Source organism: Chrysochloris asiatica, unplaced genomic scaffold (genome assembly GCF_000296735.1).
Source record: "Chrysochloris asiatica unplaced genomic scaffold, ChrAsi1.0 scaffold00189, whole genome shotgun sequence".
Classification (NCBI taxonomy): Eukaryota; Metazoa; Chordata; class Mammalia; order Afrosoricida; family Chrysochloridae; genus Chrysochloris; species Chrysochloris asiatica.
In genome coordinates this window covers 4,363,727-4,371,047 of record NW_006408707.1, presented here as the reverse complement: position 1 = coordinate 4,371,047, position 7,321 = coordinate 4,363,727, and positions in this window count along the sequence as shown.

Genomic DNA, 7,321 nt, shown 5'->3' with positions numbered 1-7,321 from the left:
ATATATATATATATCAGTAGTAGGAATGGAGAATCTCACTACCATAAAAAATGAAGAGCCAGGAATAGAACATTTCTTTGGACCATAAAATGTCTGATCACTGAACCACATAGCAGATAGAGCTATGACACCAGAGGAGGAGCAGCAGCAGTATCAAGAGGCTAAGCACAAGAGAGAGCAGTGGATTTGCCCATACATAACTATACAGGGTCACTATGGGTCGGAACCGACTCAACAGCACTTAACAACAACAAAAGCAACGACACTAGTAAAGCTGAATGCCTTTGGACAGGAGACTTGAAACTGGAGTGGAGTGACTTACTTGGGGACACTAGGTTATTTGTCAAACAGAGCTAGAATCAAGATACTTGGAGCTGAGGTTTATGCTGGAGTTGTATGTCCTTTGGGCATTAATCAGAAGCGCTAAGGTACCTTTGTAACATTGCATGAGCAGTGCAGAGGTCAGATCAAAGAACCAAGAGTCAGAGAAAGAGACCTGATAGTGATGGGCATGACTGGGAAGAGGCTGTCCTAACAAAAGAACATTTACATTTCTGATCCTGAATTGTAACCTATTGACTTTCCTAACAAATGCCATAATTGTGAGGATGATCTGTGAGTTCTATGTGCCCACTACAGTCAAATAGCAAACCCATCTGAGAATTAGAGAGTGCTGTAGTAGGAAAGGTTGTTGTCAACCTTGGAAAAGTAAGGTTGGAGGGTAGAATCTTGTCTGACTTCTACCTCATAGGAATTGGTTTGGGCATGATATGTAAAGTCAGAGGAGTTCAGACACTGTCCCCTCGTCATTTTAAAATTTAATCAATTTCTTCTTTTGCTATGAATCTGTACGAATTTTTTACTTCCTCCTGTGTTTATGTAGGCAGTATATGTCTTAAAAATTAGTTCATTTCTTCAAGATTTTCAAATTTGGTGGATTAGAGTTCTTCATAATATTTTGTTATAATTCTTTTTTATTTCAATTGGTTCTGTTGTGACATTGCCCATTTCATCTCTTTTATGTATTATTTACATCTTCTCATTATTTTCTTTTCTTAAAGATGTCTATGGTTTGTTGATTTTGTTAAGTCTTTCCAAGAACCAACTCTTGTTGATTCTTTCTGAGTTGTTTGTTGTGTTTTTTTTTTTTTTCTTATTTTTGTTTAATTTCTGTTATATTCTTTTTTAAATACATTTTCTTCTGATGAATGTAGCCTTCTTTTACTGCATTTTTTTTTGGGGGGGGAGGGATATGATAAGATGTTGACTGATTATTTCTTGATGTGTGTGTATAATGCTCTAAATTTCACTGCTTTTTGCTGTACCCCCAAAAGTTTTATATGTTATGTATTCTCATTTAACTCAAAGATTTTAAAAATGTTTTCACTATTTTATTTATTTATCAAAGAATAGTTTTTGAAAAGGGTGTTACTCAGATTCTATGTATTTGATTTTTTTTCCTTGCTCTTCCTTATGTAGATTTTGAATTTTATGGCATTTTGATCTGAGATGATGCTTTGCAGTATTTAAATTATTTTAAATTTATTGAGGCTTTCTTTGTGGCCTAGCATGATATATTCTAAAGGATGCTCCATGTGTGCAGGAAAAGATTGTATATTGTGCTGCTCTTGGGTGGCCTGTTCTGTGAATATCTGTGAGTTAATGTTGGTAGATTGTGTTGTTTAGATGTTCTAAGTTTTATTGATTTTCTTTCTAGTTCTCTATCCTTCAATAAAACTGGTCAGTTGCAGAGCCATTCTATTATTGTAAAGTTGACTATTATTCTCTTTAATTATATTAGAGTTGGACAAATGTATTTTGAGACTCTTCTGTAATATGCATAGATATTTTTGTGGTATGTCTTCTTGTTCAGTAGACTCATCATAATATAAAATTCTTTTTTGTCTCTTATACTGAGTTTTGCATTAAAACCTATTTTATCATAAGTTAATATTGCCACTCTTTCTCTTTTTTTGAATATCAGTTGACCTTAAAATTCTTAAAGACATGGTTAGTAATAGATCCTTTTCATAACCCATGAGTTTCATGTACTTAATGATATTTGAGGAAAATATGTGAATTATATACTTGTTTCATAGTCAATACTTGGTGTCATTGATAGTTAAGTTTCAGAAAAGAAAGCAGACATAGACAAACTAGGAAGAATGCATCAATCTATTTTTGAAAACCAAATTAACCATTGAAAACTGTTTGAATAATAGTGGTTCATTGTCTGCTATAGTATCTGAAGATGTATTCCTTAGGTTGGAATACATTCAAAATATGACTAGGAAAGATCTTCACCTCAAAGTAGAGTCAACCTTAATGATGGGTATGAAGTAAACATTTTGGAACCTTCATTTACAGATATGGCATGTCTCAAAATGAGAAGATACAACAGAAAGCACCCATTAGTAATCAAAACATGGTATTATGAAATATAAATCTAGAAAAATTCCAAGTTATCAGAAATGAAATAGAACACTTGAAGTTAGATATCCTAGGTGTTCGTGACCTAAAATTGATTGGTATAGACCTTTTTGAAGAATACAGTCATATGGTCTACTGTGCCTGGAAGAGAATTTAGAAGAGTGGCATCAATTTCATTATTGTAAAGAGCATTTCAAGATCTATCCTGAAGTACAACTCTGTTAGTGATAGGATGTAATCCATAAGCCTACAAGGAAAACCAGTGAATGTGACTGTTATTCAAAGTTGGATCAATCAATAATACCAAAGATGAAGAAATTGAAGAATTTGTACCACATTCTGCAGCCTGAAATTGATCAACCATTAATCAAGATGCATTGAAAATTACAGGTGATTGAAATGAGAATGTTAGTAACAAAGAAGAATGTAAAGCAGTTGGACCATATGACCTTGGTGACAGAAATGACACTGAAACGTCTATGATAGAGTTGTGCAAGACCAATGATTGATTGATTGATTGCAAACACCTTTATTTTAAAGCAACATTTATGTTGACTATGCACAAGGAACTCACCAGAAGGAATGCATAGAAATCTAATCAACTACACCTGTGAAAAGAGACAATGAAGGAGTTCAATATCATCAATGGGAGTAAAGCAAGAGGTGGCTAAATTTATTTTGTTCAAGTTCAAGTTGAAGCTGAAGAAAATTAAAACAAGTTAATGAGAGCCAAACTATGAACTTTATTAGATCCCACATGAATTTAGAGACTATCTCAAGAATAGTTTTGATGTGCTGAACACTAATGACTGAAGATAAGATGAGTTTGGTGTAACATTAAGGACATCATACATGAAGAAAGCAAAATGTCATTAAAAATGATGAAAGGAAATAAAGACCAAAATGAATGTCAGCAGAGACTCTAAAACTTAAGCAAAAGGAAAAAATGAAGTAAAAGAGCTGAAATCCTATGAAGATTATAAAGGGGAACCAAATGAGACAAAGTCAAGTATTATAACAAAATGTAAAGTTCTGAAGTTAGAAAACATTACTCAAGTTTAAAGAAGAGAGGATAATTCAAGCTTGAGTTGCAATAGTGAACTATTCTGTAGGCAAACTACAGTTTAAAGGAATACACAGAGTTACTGTACCAAAAAATAATTGGATGATGTTTAACCATTTCAGAATATTGTTGTTAAGTGCTGTAGAGTATGTTTCAACTCATAAAGACCCTGTGTAGGGTTTCTGAGGAGTGGCTAGTGAGAATGAACTGCCAATCTTGTGGTTCAAACCAACCTTGCAGTCCAGCACATTATCCTGCAGCGCCACACTGCAGGATATAATAAATGATATAATAAAGAACTGATGGTTTTAAAGGATAAAGTTCAAGCTGAACTAAAGGCAATGCTGAAAAGCAAAGCTCCAGGAATTGAAAGAATACCAACTGAAATATTTCAACAAATGGATGCAGTTTTGGGGGTGTTCACACATTTATGCCAAGAAATTTGGAAGGGAGCAACCTGGCTAACTGATTGTAAGAGATCCATATCTGTGTCCATTCTAAACAAAGGAGATACAACAGAATTTGGAAATTATCAAGCAATATAATTAATGTCAAAAGCAATTAAATGTTGCTAATGTAATTTAAAAACAATTGTGGCAGTTCGTCAAGAAGGAGTTGCCAGAAATTCAAATTGGATTTAAAAGAGAATGAGGAACATGGAATATAATTGATAATATTAGATGGATTTTAGCTAAAAGCAGAGAATTACCAGAAGGATGTTTATTTGTGTTTTATTGATGATGCAAAAGCAGTTACTGTGTTGATCATAGCAAATTATGGTTAACACTACTATGAAGAATGGAAAAGCCAGATCACTTAATTGTGTTCATCCAAAAACTGTACATAGAACAATAGACAGCTTTCCAAAGAGAACAAAGAGATAATGTGTGGTATAAAATTCATAAAGGTGTGCAATGGATTTTATCCTTTCACCTTACTTATTTAATATGCATGACAAGCTAGTAATTCAAGAAACTGCTTTATATGAAGGAGGACACAGTATCAAGATTAGAGGAAGAGTAATTAACAACCTGACATACTCAGATAACACGATTTTGCTTGCTAAATGAGAAGACTTGAAGCACTTACAGATGAAGATCAAAGACTACAGTATGGATTATAGCTCATCATAAAGAAAGCAAAAATCCTTGCAGCAGGACCAATAATGAACATCATGATAAATGAAGAAAACATTGAAGTTGTCAAGGGTTGCAATTTACTTGAATTCACAATCAAAGTCCTTGTGAGCAGCAATCTAGAAATCAAACAACACTGCATTGGACAAATCTGCTACAAAAGGTCCCTTTAAAGTGTTGAAAAAGAAGTCGTTTTGAGCACTAAGGAAAGTGACTTTTCAGAGGCTTCATTTGTGTGTGAAAGCTGGACTGCAAATAAGGAAAACTGAAGTACTATTGCTATTGAACTATGGAGTTGGTGAAGAATACTTGGAACACTCTGACTACCAAAGGAACAAACACATTTGTCAAAAGAATGCTCTTTAAAAATGAGAATGGTGAGGTATCATCTCACATACTGTGGCTATGCTATCAGGACAAGACCCTGGAGAAGTACAGGGTCAGTGAAAAAGAGGAGGACCATCAACAAGATGAGCAGTGACTGCAATAGTCTCAAACATGGCAAGGACTGTGATAATGACCCAGGATAGGACAAGACTTATTTCTGTTGTACATAGTATTGCTATGAGTTAGAATCGATTAGATGGCACCTAATAGCTATCTATCTATCGATATATATGTCTATAGATAGATATAGATATCTATCTATAGATATAGATATAGGTATATAGATATATAGATATAGATATAGATACATATATATGTTGTTATTGTGTGCCGTGGAGTCAGTTCTGACTCATAGCAACCCTGTACAGGGTTTCCAAGGCTGTAAAGCTTTATGGGAGCAGAACTGTTGACCTTGCAGCTCGCAACCCGATTCGTAACCATATATATATATATTACAGAGAGAAAAAAAACCTTCGTTGCATAATGAGTTATGTGCTGGACTGCTAATCACCAGGCTCATTGGATCAAACCTACTAGCTGTTCCAGGGAAAAAGAAGAAGCTCTCTGCTCAGTTAAAGATTTATATATAGTCTTGGAAGCCCAAAGAAGAAGCAGCAGTGAATATAATTATATAGCTTCCAGCTTAAGTTTATTTAACATTTACATGGACACATTTTAATTAATTAATTATTATTAATATTCTAAATATGCTAATAATATATTATATAGATAAAACAGCTGTTATTCATAGTTTTAATAATCAAAAGTTTAATTAATTAAAATGGAAATGTATCAATTTAATTGTTAAATGCCCCATCTACCACCTCCTCTGACACAGGGCTGGGTTTGCTATATATAGAACATACCATAAATTCCTTTCTTGAGAAAATGCATGCATGGAAGCATGTGTCTTATCTCTGTCTAGATAGATATAGATGCATTTGTTAGAATTGTTAAGTGCCTTCAAGTAGGTTTCAGGTCATAGCAACCTTGTATGGGTTTTCAAGGCTTTTTGTGAACAGAAAACCTCACCTTTCTCTCACAGAGCAACTTGTGGGCTTGAACTGCCAACATTGTGGTTTGCAGTTCTGTGCTTATTCTACAGATATAAGTCATACTATATGGCTATAGTTTATAGCCACACACATGTATGACTATAAACTATTGTCAAATTCATACAGATTATCTTCAACAAAATGGGTCCTGTTGTTGTTGTTGTTGTTGTTGTTGTGCTATCGAGTCGGTTCTGACCCATATCGACCCTGTACAGGGTTTCCGAGGGTGTAAATATTTACGGGAGTAGAAAGCCTCATCTTTCTCCAGCGGAGCGGCTGGTAGTTTCAAACCACTGACCTTAAGGTTCACAGCCCGATTCATAACCACTACGCTACCAGAGATTCTCAATACATCCTTCGAATGTTTTCATAATGTCCTGAGCTAACAGATCACTACAGGTATATATGATCTGAGTGGGCAAAAACAGTGAAGAAGAAAGTTTAATTATATATATATATATTCACCCACAAGTCATCTGTCAGTTTGTAATACTGTGGCAGTTTGCGTGTTGCTGAGATTCTGGAATCTACGCCATGGGTGTTTTGAATATCAGCAGGGTCACTCATAGTGGGCAGGTTTCAGATAAGTTTTCTGATAAAGGCAGTTTAGGAAGAATGAGAGATGGGCTACTACCAAATATTTAGTCACTGAAAACCTTATGAATAGCAATATGAACATAATGAACATCAGATATAGTGCCAACCCCTAAGGTTGCAAAGGCCTCAAAATGAGTCAGGGGAAGAAGTGCCTCCTCAAAATAGAGTTGAATGACATGAATGGAGTAAAAGCCCTCCGGACTTTTATTTGTGGATGGGGCACAACACAAAATGAAGAGAAACAGCCGTAAATATCCATTAATAATTGGAACATGGAATGTACGAATATGAATTTAGGAAAGTTGGAAATTGTCTAAAATGAAATGGAACACATGAACTTTGATATCCTAAGTATTAGTGAGCAAAAATGGACTGGTTTTGGCCATTTTGAATCTGACAATCACATGGTTTACTATACCAGGAATGATAAATTGAAGAGGAATATCATCACATTCATTATCAAAAAGAACATATCAAGATCAGTCATTAAGTACAACACTGTCTGTCCCTACACCTATAAGGAAGACCAGTTAATACCACTATGTTTCAAATTTACCTGCCAGCCACTAAAGCCAGTGATGATGAAATTGAGGAATTCTACTAACTTATTCAGTCTGAAATTGATCAAACATGCAATCAGGATGCTTTGGTAA